This window comes from Apus apus, chromosome W, assembly GCF_020740795.1.
Source record: "Apus apus isolate bApuApu2 chromosome W, bApuApu2.pri.cur, whole genome shotgun sequence".
In the NCBI taxonomy this organism is placed as follows: Eukaryota; Metazoa; Chordata; class Aves; order Apodiformes; family Apodidae; genus Apus; species Apus apus.
Genome location: NC_067311.1, coordinates 3,648,973 through 3,663,286, shown reverse-complemented (window position 1 = coordinate 3,663,286; position 14,314 = coordinate 3,648,973). Strand labels below are relative to the sequence as shown.

The 14,314-nt window shown below is 47.3% G+C and overlaps 1 long non-coding RNA gene across 1 annotated transcript; it reads left to right on the top strand.

Annotated features, from left to right (window-relative positions):
- The first annotated feature begins 3,218 nt into the window (after positions 1–3,218).
- LOC127395218 (uncharacterized) lies at positions 3,219–5,074 on the top strand. The gene is made up of 2 exons (XR_007891752.1): positions 3,219–3,607; positions 4,908–5,074. It is a non-coding gene; the product is annotated as an uncharacterized LOC127395218 (long non-coding RNA).
- The last annotated feature ends 9,240 nt before the right edge of the window (positions 5,075–14,314 follow it).

Sequence of the window (14,314 nt, the reverse complement as noted above, 5' to 3'; positions counted from 1 at the left end):
AGTTTTTCTTTTGCTGATTCTTTTTTTTCTTTTCAGTGAGCTTTCTTCAACTAGCAACTGCGTGTTCTGCTAGGTTAATAAGACACGGGAATGTTTTTATAATTGCTGGGCCCTCAAGGTCGTGCCTTTGCTCTGCTGGCTCAGACACTGCGGGGGGATCTGTGGCCCCCCCGTGGGAGGCTGGGTTAGACAAACAGCAAAACTGGCCAGAGATATTCCATCCCATATATCTACGTAGGCTCGGGGGAAGGTCGGAGATGACAGAAGAAAACTTCCTTCCTTCCTGCTTCGCCCTCTCGCTGCTTCGCCTCTCTGTCTCCCTTGCTTCTTCTCTCTCTTTCTCTTTCTTTTGTTCGTGGCCGGCGTCTGGGAAAACACAATCTGCCCATCATCGTCGACCCATCGACCTCAAGCCCTTCTGACCCTCGTAACTCTCTGCCTTTCTCCAGGAGCAGCTTCGGGATTCCTCGAAATTGTCTCATCTGAGGGAAGTGCTGTGGGAGTTGCTGGGGGTGGGGGGAGGTGAGAGGCTTCTACCCACACCTTTGTATAATCACATATATATATATACATACATATATACTCTCATATCACATATTAGTGTTCTAAATAAAGCTGCACGGTTCAGTTTTCAATCTAGCCAAGTCTCTCTCTCTTTTTTTCTCTCTCTCCTTCCCTACCTGGGTGGGAGGGGGAGGGGATCGAGAGCATTGTTGTCAAACTGAGTCAAATGGTGACACTAGTCTGTGATTTTACACAAGCACAGGAAGTGGCTTCAAAGGTAAGGAAAATAACTAATCTCATAATAAAATTATCAAGCACAAATTAAAATATAAATGTTTGAATAAGGTGCTCAGATAACATAAGTTGTCAGGGTTCATCAGGAAATACAAATTCTATGTATAAAGTATTTTAAAACACATAGACAAACAAATCTGAAATGCAGACACTTGTTAATGCCTACTAATTTCAAAGTTATGCCAATAGCATGACAATCAAGGTTTGGCTTATACATGAGGCCTTCTGCCCCTTCAAGTAAATGTGTGGATGAATAATGGTATGCAAGATTACCTTTTGTTGGCAGTGGGACTAGACAGAAGTCAGCAGACTGAAAAAAGTTTAAGAAGGCCTCAAAAAAAAAAGAAAAAATAAAAATCACACAGCTTTCCTAAAACAACTTCCACAAGTAAAAGAAATCCAGAATCATGTTTAACAGTGAGCTTCAAGTTACAGAGAAGTTGTTATAGAGTCTTTTTATCATGATGCATTGCTGATGAGAAATAGAGCATGGATTTTGTCTGACAGGTATAATAGAAGTCTTCTCCTGATGAGAAATTGAATAAACTATTGCACTTTAAGCAATGTCTTCAAACAGTAAGAACAGTTGAGGTAGGTCCCTAGATTAGGTCACAGAAACAGTACACAGAAGATACTTGGGCTGATGAGCCATGCAGGGGCAACTATACTGCTTCCAATACCCCTAACCACTTTGTGTATCTATACACAAATTTTACTATGTTATTTTAATCACTATTACAAAAAGCAAATCAAAGCATCACATTTGATGCTGAAGACATTCTAGAAAAACTACATTGTTTCGATACTCGGTGCCAAAAGGTATCTGGAGTATTGTGTCCAGTTCTGGGCTCCCCAGTTCAAGAGAGATAGGGATAAGCTGGAAAGAGTCCAATGGAGGGCTACAAGGATGATTAAGAGACTGGAACATCTGTCATATGAGGAAAGGCTGAGAGACCTGTGGCTGTTTAGTCTTGAGAAGAGTAAGAGGGGGCCTTATTAATGTCTACAAATATCTGAAGGTTGGATGTCAAGAATGGGCCAGTCTCTTTTCAGTGGTGCCCTGTGATAGGATATGAGGAAATGGCACCAAGCTACAACACAGGAAGTTCCACCTCAACATGAGGAAAAACTTATTTACTGTGAGGGTGACAGAGCACCTCCCTGCCCAGGGAGGTTGTGGAGACTCCTTCTCTGGAGACTTTCAAGAGCCATCTGGACGCATTCCTGTGTGATCTGCCCTAGGTGTTCCTGCTGCAGTAAGGGGATTGGACTTGATGATCTTCAGAGGTCCCTTCCAACCCCTATGATTTAAAAGGGCAGTGCTCACCACCATTGGTTCCAGTCAAAGCTATTGTTGGTGGCAAATTCAACTCCAGGGCTGCTACTCGTATAGAAGGTCATTGCACCGTGTAAAAGATTAAGAAAAAAACCCACAGTGACTAGCCTAAAGAATACACTCCACTACATTTTATGACCATGAAAATTAACACTAATGATTCAGACAGACTCCAATGAAAAAACAACAGGAACACTATGCTTCCAGCAGCTACCTGCACAAAAGTATGCTTGAAGTGCAACAGCTATATTTTTAAAAGGCTTAGTTATTCCAGCTGATATCATAAACTCACTGCCATATAGTATGCATGTGTTTTAAATTGCCAGCATGAAATGCAAGTGGGGCACAAAAAAGTCCGGTAAGGTTATTAAAGTAAGTAGCTCAAGAAATTAGTAGAACTGGATTCAAATAGCAAAGAAAGATCAGATAAGGAGAAGTATCCAGGGAAATCAGCTCATTTGGACAGCTGAAGCCAGAAGAGCAGATAAAGACACAAGTCTCAGCTGTATGACAGGTCAATAGTGCAAAAGCTAAAAGCTTTAGAAAACAGTACAAAACAGCATTTTGAGATGCAGACTAGAACTTATGCCTAGCTATCAGTACCCTGCATGCTTCAGAAAGAATGTAAAGAAGCAGGTAAGCTTGATGGGAGCTGGGAGAAGGCAAGAGAGGAAAGAGAGGGTAAATTCAGCGAGCTTAACTATCTGGTTCATTCAAATGCAACGTTGTAGCGTTATACGCACAGACACTAAGTTACTGCCAAAATCAGAAACCTTTTTTTCCTTCAAAATAATGCACCTGAAAAGCAATGTGTATTATTTTAGCAACAGAAGGCAAGACGAAACACAGAAACCTGAACTTGTGAAACGGCTGTAGCCGTTTCTAGGGCTTCCAAAAGCGCTGCTTATACTACAAGCTCCCCAGATCCGTCGTGCCCCGAGTCCCGCGGAAAGCAGACACCTCCGACGCTGCCGACCGGCGCCCCGTAGCGCTGGCCCTTTCCCAGCTCCCGCTGCTAGAAGCGGCCCCCTCGCACGCAGCTGGGCCGGTGCCACCCGCCTCCCCCGGGATGTCCAGGGCTCCGCGCAGTCCGCTCTACCCCCCCCACCGCGGCACCAAAAAAAGACTCGCAGCCCTCCGCCAGCCACCGCCCACAGCCTCACCTTGAAGGGGTTGTTGAGGCCCGGGTCGGCGAAAGGATTGCTGTCGAAGGCCGACATTGCAGAGGCAGGCGGGCACTGGGCAGCGATTTTTCCCCTACAGCACCCCTCACACTCGCTGGCTATCACAAATATCACTAACTGCTACAACCCAAGCAGGACCAGCCACGGAGCACCGACCTCCCAAAATGTCTGCGGAGCAACCTCACTTCCGAGGCAAAACGGCTGTGGAAAAAGAAAAGAACCGCTGACTAAAAAGGCGAGCAGGAGGCGAGGAGGGAGCAGGGCTTGGAAGAGCCCATTCCCGGGGCAGGTAGGGAGGAGAGCTGGAAGAGCCCATTTCCGGGAGAGTGAGCTGTGAGGATTGGAGACCTGCTGTGGTGGGGGCTTTTGGGCACTCGTCACCCTTGCCGCACCGCCTGAACTGATGGAGGGGGCAGTGGGGGGCTCTGCCCTGCTGCCCTCGCTTGTCAGCACCAGCACGGAAACAAGGGGGAAGGAGGCCCGGGGCTTCCCACCTATGGCAAGCCCAGCGTAGCAGCTGGGGAAGCATGTCTATGGCCATGTCAGGAGCAAGGTGCCCCTCAGAGAGCTGGGCAGAGAAGAACCTAATGAGATTCAACAAGAAGAAGTAGTAGGGTCCTGCACCTGGGGGGGAAGAATGCCAGGCACCAATATAGGTTAGGGGTGGACCTGCTGGAAAGCAGTTCCGAGGAGAAGGATCTGGGAGTCCTGGTACATAGTAAATTATCCATGAGCCAGCAATGTGCCCTTGCTGCCAAGAAGGCCAATGGAATCCTGGGTTGCATAAGGAAGAGTGTGGCCAGTAGGTCAAGGGAGGTCATTCTCCCCCTCTACTCTGCCCTGGTGAGGCCACATCTAGAATACTGCATCCAGTTCTGGGCTCCCCAGTTCAAGAGAGACAGAACTACTAGAGAGAGCTCAGTGGAGGGCAACAAAGATGATTGGGGGATTGGAGCATCTCCCTTATGAGGAGAGACTGAGAGAGCTGGGACTCTTCAGCCTGGAGATGAGAAGGCTGAAGGGAGACCTTATTAATGCCTATAAATATCTAAGGGGTGAGTGCAAGGAAGATGGAGCCAGACTCTTTTCAGTAGTTCCCAGTGACAGGACAAGGGGCAACAGGCACAAGTTGGAACATAAGAAGCTCCATTTAAATATGAGGAAAACCTTCTTTATGGTGAGAGTGACAGAGCACTGGAACAGGCTTCCCAGGGAGGTTGTGGAGTCCCCTTCTCTGGAGTGTCCTGGTTTGAGCCAGGGTGAAGCGAATTTTCTCTTTGCTGATTTTTTTTTTTCTTTCAGTGAACTTTTTTAGCAGCACCAGTGGACTGATAACAACCAAGGACACTTCTGAAGCTCATGTCTGCAGTTTACCCCCCCCATGGGGGAGCAGACTAGACTGAAGGCAGGATCTGCAAATCAGAATATTACCTTCTCATAATATTTTCTCTGTTTGGCTTTTGGTATAGGTTAAGACATCATGGAAGTCAAGCCTTTGGTTTCTTTTTTCTCTCCCTTTTTCTGCTCCCTGTCACTTCTATCTCCCTCTCTTTGGCTCTATTTATTTTTTTTTCCATTTTTCTTCACAGCTGACATCTGAGGACCCCATCCATGCACCCGGACACTCCCCCCTTCAGCCAGGAGTCTGTGAGAGTTGCTGGGGGAAGAGGGAGGGGATTGAGTGTTGCACATCCCTTTATAAATATATATATTCCCCTATCACTAATAATTAAAATCAATTTATTTCACTTTTCAACCCAGAAAGCCTCTCTCTCATTTTTTTTCTCCCTCTTTTTCTACCTTGGGGGAGGGGGGGATTGAGAGCATTATTGTTATTGGTTTGACTGCCAACCCAGAGCCATATCATTGCAGATAACCTTATAAAATTGGATAAGGATTCTCCTTTTACTAGAGTCTTAAAAAAGGATATCAAGAAATATGGGATAGATTATATTCATGCCCGCTGTTTCTTTATCCTGGCCACAGTTGCATGGTGGGATGGGGAAAAGCAGCGGCAAGAGATCACAAAGCTGCAGCAAGAGTATACCGGGCTGCAGCGAGAGCTCAAAGGGCTGCAGCAAAGTTTTGAGCAAGGGTTTGCAGGGGTGCAGCGACAGATTCAAGAGCTGTACCAAGAGTGTATAAAGGCACAGCAGGAGTATACAGAGCTGCAACAAGAAAAGAAGGGGTCGCAACAAAAATGTTATAGGTTACAAGTGAATGAAGGGTTACAACAGGCGAATAAGGAGCTGCAGATAGAGTGCAGAAAGGTACAAGAGTATGCAGAACTGCAACAAGAAAATAAAGTTCTGTAACAAGCGATTGCAGGCTGCAGCAAGAATGCATAAAGGTGCAACAGGAGTATGCAGAACTGCAACAGGAAAATAAGGGGCTACAAGAGATTGAACAGCTGCAAGAGCAGTTAAAACAAAAGGATGCTGCCCCTTTGAGGGAGGAGGACTTTGGGGATTCCTTGGACTCCTCAAATTCCTCAGACTTGGATAGCACAAACCATGAGCCCCAGGACTGCCTTAAGACAATAAAAAAATGCAAGCCCGTAAGCTCGCCGCAGGTGCCCTTACCTGATCGGTCAGTTAAGAAGCATTTATCTTTTAATGACAAAATAGAAATACTCAATCATTCCCTTTTGGAATCAGAACGGCAGCGATTAAAGCAGCAGGCCCCCGCACAGCCGCTCACCTCTCCCCTCTCCAGCCGATAGCAAGCTGGAGAGTTCAGTAGCTGAGATAAAGGAGCTGTGTGAGTTCCTTGCTAAAAAAATGAACACCCTGGAAAAGAAACACAACCAACCTTCTGTTAGGGAGGAAGGCATTTCAATCCACTCTTCTTCTTCCTATAGTTCTGAGGATGAGAAGGAGGGGGGAGTGGAACATAAACACCTGCGCCCAGTTGTGAGAACTTCCTTTTCTCACAAAGAAGGTACTAGCAAGAAAAGAGATGTGGTAACTAAAGAAATACCTTACACTCCAATGGAATTGGCAAATATTAGAAAACAATACAGCAGGCTTCCATCTGAGATGGAAGCTGAATATGTAATGAGAGTGTTCCTCACAGGAGGAGACAATATCATGTTAAGTGAACAAGAAGCTGGAGGGTACTGGGGACCTGGAATTATTCTAATGACTGAAGATAAGTCGCACCCCTGGACCCTAACTCAGCGTGCAGCTTTTTGTGTTGGCTCGAGTGATCCCCTTTTCAGAGGAGAGCCATTGGCCCTGGAAGAGGACGGCTCTAATCTTATGGCCAATATACAAAAGGCTGCTGTAATTCAAATGATTTATGACCATGAATTAATACCAGATCAGAATAGTCCTATGAATCTTTGAGTGAGACCCGAAAGACTGAATGTTCTAATCAGGGGACTCCCTGGACCAATTAAAGAGGTAGTCATCCAAATTAAAGATAAACTCCGAAATTGACATATGCGAGGATTTACATGGTCTGATTTGGCCAAAGAATTGATAAATTACAGCAAGGAGTATGGTGTATCTTTTTCTGAATATTCCCACAAGCCTCCTGCAGTCAGACAGGTCACTCAACCTTTGTATGCTGATGTGGCTGCTAGGCCACCCCGGAACCCCCCTCCTCCTAAGCAGCAAGAGAAATCACGGGGTGACTGGACAGTCATGAATAGAGGTAAACAAAACAGAAAACCAAACAGCACACATAGAGACCAACGCCCCGAAAATCAACGTGCTTCACCACAAGATAACATGGGGCCATATGCTAAGCTTAAGGAGGAAGCCAGGCAGACCAGAACCCTGGACTTCCACAGAGCAAACTTTGGCCTCCTCAATCAATTGTTAAGGGAAGTCCTATAGGACAGGGTGCTAGAAGGTAAAGGGGCTCAAGATAGCTGGTCAACATTCAAGGACCACTTCTTGCAAGCACAGGATCAGTGTGTCCCAATGGGTAGAAAATCTAGTAAGGGAGCTAGGAGACCAGCGTGGTTAAAAAAGGAACTGCTGGGCAAACTCAAGTGGAAAAGGAAAATCTATAGATCATGGAAGGAGGGGCTGGTTACTTGGGAGGAATATAGGACTGTTGTCAGAGAATGTAGGGAGGCAACTAGGAAAGCTAAGGCCTCCTTGGAACTTAACCTTGCAAGTCGGGTTAAGGACAATAGAAAGGGCTTTTTCAAATACATAGCCAACAAAACTAACACCAGAGGCAATATAGGCCCACTGTTGAATGAGGCGGGTGCCCTGGTGACAGAGGATATAAAGAAGGCAGAGGTGCTGAATGCCTTCTTTGCCTCTGTCTTTACTCCTGCAGGCTTTCCCCATGAGCCCCAGTTTCATATAGCCCCAGAAGAAGTCAAGATAAAGGAGGAGTTTGCTAAGGTAGATGAGGATTGGGTTAGGTTGAGTTAGTTAGGTTAGTTGAGTAATCTGGACATCCATAAATCGATGGGTCCGGATGGAATGCATCCAAAGGTGCTGAGAGAGCTGGCGGAGGTCATTGCTAGTCCACTCTCCATCATCTTCGGTAAGTCATGGGTAACAGGAGAGGTGCCTGAGGACTGGAGGATAGCAAATGTCACTCCAGTCTACAAGAAGGGCAAGTGTAGAGTTTTGCATTTGGGGAAGAAAAACGCCATGCACCAGTACAGGTTAGGGGCTGACCTGCTGGAGAGCAGTGTAGGTGAAAGGGACCTGGGGGTCCTGGTAGACAGGAGGATGACCATGAGCCAGCAGTGTGCCCTTGTGGCTAAGAAGGCCAATGGCATCCTGGGGTGCATTAGAAAGGGTGTGGTTAGTCGGTCAAGAGAGGTTCTCCTCCCCCTCTATTCTGCATTGGTGAGGCCGCATCTGGAGTATTGTGTCCAGTTCTGGGCCCCTCAGTTCAGGAAGGACAGGGAACTGCTTGAAAGAGTCCAGCGCAGAGCCACAAAGATGATTAAGGGAGTGGAACATCTCCCTTATGAGGAAAGGCTGAGGGAGCTGGGTCTCTTTAGTTTGGAGAAAAGGAGACTGAGGGGTGACCTCATCAATGTTTACAAATACGTAAAGGGTGAGTGTCAAGAAGATGGAGTTAAGCTTTTTTCAGTGATGACCAGTGATAGGACAAGGAGTAATGGATGCAAATTGGAGCATAGGAGGTTTAAGGTGAATATCAGAAAAAAATTTTTTACTGTGAGAGTGACAGAGCACTGGAACAGGCTGCCCAGAGAGGTTGTGGAGTCTCCTTCACTGGAGACATTCAAAACCCGCCTGGATGCCTTCCTGTGTGATGTACTCTAGGTGACCCTGCTCTGGCAGGGGGGTTGGACTAGCTGATCTTTCGAGGTCCCTTCCAACCCCTAGGATTCTATGATTCTATGAATGAAGTCACACTACCATTGAGTGCTGCTGTACGGGACATGCTAGAACTCTTATATGAAATGCAGCTGAAGGCGGCCAAGTGGTATGCCACAACTGATATTGTCAATGTGCTTTTCTCAATCCTTTTGGCAGCAGAATGCAGGCCACAATTTGCTTTCACGTGGAGAGGTGTCCAGTACACCTGGAATCGACTGCCCCAGGGGTGGAAGCACAGCCCTACCATTTGTCATGGACTGATCCAGACTACACCAGAGCAGGGTGATGCCCCTGAGCACCTGCAATACATTGATGACATCATTGTGTGGGGCAATACAGCAAAGGAAGTGTTTGAGAAAGGGAAAAGAATAATCCAGATTCTTCTGAAAGCTGATTTTACCATAAGACAAAGCAAAGTCAAAGGACCTGCACAAGACATCCAGTTTTGGGGAATAAAATGGCAAGATGGACATTGTCACAGATCCAAGGGATGCGATCAATAAGATTCCATCCACTTCAGAAGTTGTTGGTACAAAAGCACACTTCCTCTTGGCACCATGATTGCCTGTGCTACACTGGATGTTCAAAGGAAACGTCCCCTCTACACATCATGCAACCGATGCTACATGGAGTAAGTGGGTAGTGTTGATCATGCAACGGGCTCGAATGGGGAAACCCAACTGCCCAGGAATCCTGGAAGAGATCGTTGGACTGGCCAGAAGGCAGAGATTTTGGAGCATCGCCTGAGGAACTGACTTGTGCCCAAGAGGTGCCACCATGCAATGAGTTGTCAGAAGGTGAAAGACAATATGCTCTGTTTACCAGTGGATCCTGTTGAGTTGTAGGAAACCATCGGAAGTGGAAAGCAACGACACAACAAGTCATTGAAGCCGTCAAAGTTGAGTCAGTTTGCAGAAGTGAAAGCCATCCAGCTGGCCCTAGAGATAGCTGAATGAGAAAAGTGGCCAGTGCTTTATCTCTATATGGTCTCATGGGTGGTGGCAAATGCCCTGTGGGGGTGGGCTACAGCAATGGAAACAGACCAACTGGCAGCACAGAGGTAAACTCATCTGGGCTGCTGCATTGTGGCAAGACATTGCTGCCCAGGTAGAAAAACTTGCTGTAAAGGCATATCACATAGATGCTCACATGCCCAAGAACCTCGTCACTGAAGAACATCAATACAACAAGCAGGTAGACCAGGCTGCCAGAACTGGAGTGGCTCAAGTGAACCTGGACTGGTAAGCTATTCATAGCTTGGAGGGCCCATGAAACATCAGGACATCTAGGGAGGGATGCAGTGTACTGATGGGCTCGTGACTGAGGGATGGACCTGACTATTGAGGCCATCACATAGGTCACCCATGAATGCAAAACCTGTGCTGCAATGAAGCGAGCCACACAAGTGAAGTGTCCCTGGAATAGCGGGAGGTGGCTGGGATATTGATATGGCGAGGCCTGGTAGATTGACTATACTGCCACAAACTTGCCAAGGCAAGCACTGTGTGGAAGCAACTACTGGGTGGCTAGAAACATACCCTGCAAACCACACCACCGTTCGAAACACCATCCTGGGCCTTGAAAGGCCAGTTCCGTGGCAACAGGACACCCCAGAAAGAATTGAGTCAGACAATGGGACTCATTTCCAAAACAACCTCATAGACTCCTGGGCCAAGAAACACGGCACTGATTGAGTGTATCACATCCCCTATCACCCACAAGCCTCCGGAAAGATCGAATGATATTAATGGACTGTTCAAGACTATGTTGAGAGCATTGGGTGCTGGAGAACAGAAGCACTGGGATGTAAAATTAGCAGAAGCCACTTCACTGGTTAACACCAGAGGATCCAATAATCGACCTGGTCCTGCCCAAATACAGCCCCTACATATTGTGGGAGGAGATAAGGTCCCCGTAGTGCACATAGGGAAGTGGCTGGAAAAGACAGTGGGGGTTGTTCCTCCCTTGGGAAAAGGCAAACCCATTTGTGGGACTGTCTTCGCTCAAGGATCCAGGTGTACTTGGTGGGTAATGCAGAAGGATGGGGGGGAAACCCATGCACCTACCATCATACACAAAATCATCCATTCACGTGGCACATCCACCTTTAAATAACAGTAACTCAATGATTAGCAGATTCTTAAGCCAATTGTCACAGAGTTATTTTTAAATATTATTCTACAACGAATTAGTGTTCTATTCTCTGCCCAAGTAATTTTCTTTTAAATCAGTCTTCCTTTACAGGAGTATTCTATGGCTAGTAATGCCACATTTAAGTCTGCAACTAGAACACCAGAGAGGAGAGTGCTGCAAGCATGCTTCTCTAATGATGTAAAAGGTACAAAGCACTGTGCGGTATTCAGCAGTAATGACACTCAGAACAAAAATATCTGTTTCTGGTATGAGCGCACCTTAGCCTTTATTTTGCTGATGCTGTACTTATAGAAGCCCTTCTTGTTGCCCTTTACATTTCTTGCTAGTTCCAACTCCAGCCAAGCTTTGGCTTTCCTAACTAAATCCTTGCATGCATCTCCATATTCCTCCTGGGTAGCCTTTCCCTGCTCCCACCTTCTGTGTACTTCCTTTTTTGTCTTGGAGCTCAGTCAGGAATCCCCTGTTCATCTATGCTGGCCTTCTGCCACACTTGCTTGACTTCTGGCATGTCTGAGTGGATTATTCTTGTGCTTTGAGGAGGTGGTCTTTCTGAGGATCAACCAGCCCTCCTGAGCCCTTTGCCCTTTAGGACAGTCTCTCATAGTATCCTGCTAAGCAGGTCCTTTAACAAGCCCAAATCTGCTCTCCTGAAATCCAGGGCTGTAATTTTGCTATGTGTCTTGCTCACTTCTTTCAGGATCTTCAACTTCATCCTCATTGTGGCTGCTGCCAAGGGTGCCATTGACCTTTATGTCCCCAACACTGTTCCTTGTGGTTGACAGATCCAACATCTTCCCCTAGTTGGCTTATCTCCATCAAGAGCTTGTATTGAACACAGTCAAAAAAATTCCTGGATCATTTTTTTGTCCTTTCACGTTGCCTTTCCATCAGATATTGGTGTGGTCGAAGTCCCTCAGGAGTACCAGGGCCTGTGATCGTATGGGCTTTTTCCAGTTGCATAAAGAAGGCTTCCTCTACTTCCTCTTGATCAGGTGGTCTATAGCAGACATCTCCTCAGTGTCGTGGTTTAACCCCGGCTGGCAACTAAGCACCACACAGCCGCTCACTCACTCCCCACCCCAGCGAGATGGAGGGAGAATCGGAAGGCTGAAAGTGAGAACGCTCATGGGTTGAGATAAAGACAGTTTAATAGGTAAAGCAAAAGCTGCACATGCAAGCAAAGCACAATAAGGAATTCACTCACTACTTCCCATCAGCAGGCAGGTGTTCAGTCATCTCCAGGAAAGCAGGGCTCCATCACGCATAACAGTTACTTGGGAAGATATACCCCATAACTCTGAATGTTCCCCCTTCCTCTTTCTTCCCCACAGCTTTTATTGGTGAGTGTGATGTCATATGGCATGGAATATCCCTTTGGTCAGTTGGCATCAGCTGTCCTGGCTGTGTCCCCTCCCAACTTCTTGTGCATCCCCAGCCTACTCGCTCGCTCCTCCCCCACTCCAGAGTAAAGCTGTGTGTGTTTGAGCTACTCCTTTGCACTGAGCACAACCCTTCCCTGCCTCTTGTCCAGCCTGTCCTTTCTGAAGAGCTTCATCCATCCATGGCTGTACTTCATTTATATGACCTATCCCCCACATCTCTGTCATCCCAATGAGGACAGAGCCCTGCAACCGTGGCCAGGATATTGATTTATCTTGGTTTTGTCATGTGTGTGTCCCTCCACGCTGCATGCATTTATGTGCAGGCACTTCAGATGGGCTCCCACTTCTGCTTTCACACGGAAAGTGAGGGTCTACCTGTCCCCTGAGTACTTTCTCCATGCCCTTGTTCCTTTAGTTCTCTTCAGGCTTTGGTCGTCATGACCTGTCAGACCTAGTTCAAAGTCCTCCTCTCCAAGTTGGCAAAGATGCCCCACTTTGTCAGGTCGTTCTTGTTCCTTTTCAAGCAGTCCTCATCAATCAATTAGGATCCCATGGACACTAGCTGTGCAGCCAGGTGTTAACCTATAGGATGCATCTGCTCCTACCAGAGCCTTTTCCCTTCACCTGCAGTATTGAGAAGAACACCTGGGTTCCCATGTGCTTCACCCTTGTTCCCAGACCTCTGTTGCCACTCGTTATTTCCTCTAGGTCTCTTTTTTTTTTTTTACAGTGTTACCAGCATCCGCGCAAACAAGCAGTAAGGGATAATAGGTCAAAGGGCTGGATGAGCCTCTGTAACATCCTGTATCTGGGCCTCCAGCAAGCAACAAACCTCCCGTGACAGATCCTTTCCTACAAGAAGACAGAACTCGTGATGCATGATGGGAGGATGAGAGTCAATGGGCATAAGCTGAAATAAGAGAGGCTCTGACTGAATATAAGGAGAAAACATTTTCACAATGAAGTCAATCAAGCAGTAGAGCAGGTTGCCCAGAGGGGTTGTGCATTCTCTGTCTTTGGATGTTTTTGAGACCTGAATGGATAAAGCCCTGAGCAACCTGGTCTGAATTCAGTGTTGACCCTGCTTTGAGCAGGCCCTTCTGAGGTCCCTTCCAACCTGAATTATTCTATGATCCTATGTCTGGTCAGCAGATGGGTCCCCTGCAGAAGGGAGACTCCAACTGCAGTCACCCAATGTTCCCTCTTGGTTGCTAATGCACAGCTCTATTGGGTGTACCATGGCAAAGTTTTGGTAGCCAGGTGTGGGACTGCAGGGGCGGCTTCTGTGAGAAGAGACCAGGAGCTGCCCTGTGCCAGACACAGACAGCTCCAGCCAGCTCCGCAACGGATCCACCACAGGCCAGAGCTGAGCCAAGCAGCAAAGCTGGTGGCGCCTCTATGAAAGCATATTTAAGAAAGGGCACATGGCAGAGAGGGGGGAGAGGAAAAAACCTGTGAGGAACATCCCCGTGAACACCGAGGGCAGAGAAGGAGGGGGAGGAGGTGCTCCAGATGCCGGAGCAGATATTCCACTGCAGCCCATGGAAGAGACCACAGTGGAGCAGGTATTTCCCTGCAGCCTGTGGAGAGGAGCCACGCTGGAGCAGGGAAAAAGTGCGAGGAGGGAGGAGCGGCAGAGACAAGGTGTTATTAATTGACCGCAACCCCCAAATCCCCATATCCCCATGCTGCTCAGGGGGGTGGGGAGGTGGATGTAGAGGAGTCAGGAATGAAGGAGTGAAGTTGAGCCTGGGTGGGGGAAAGATGTTGTTTTAATTTTTGTCTTTGTTTCTCACCATCCAACTCTATTTTAATTGGCAAGAAAATTAAATTTATTTTTTCCCCACGTTGAGTCTGTTTTGCCCATGACGGTAATGGGTAAGTGATCTCCCTGTCTTTATTTTGACCCACAAGCTTATTCACCTTATTTTCTCCCCCTGTCCTGTTGAGGGGGGGAGCGAGAGAGCTGCTGGGTGGACATCTGGCAGCCAGCCAAGGTCAACCTACCACAACAGTTCTGGCCCAGCTGGCTCTGAAGCCTCCCTAAGAGCTGGTTTCTCCTCTTGGGCTACCAAGGTACCCTACCGGTTCTGTAAATTCAGATCTGCAGGTAGAGAAGGACCTTTTCTCCTGCTGCCA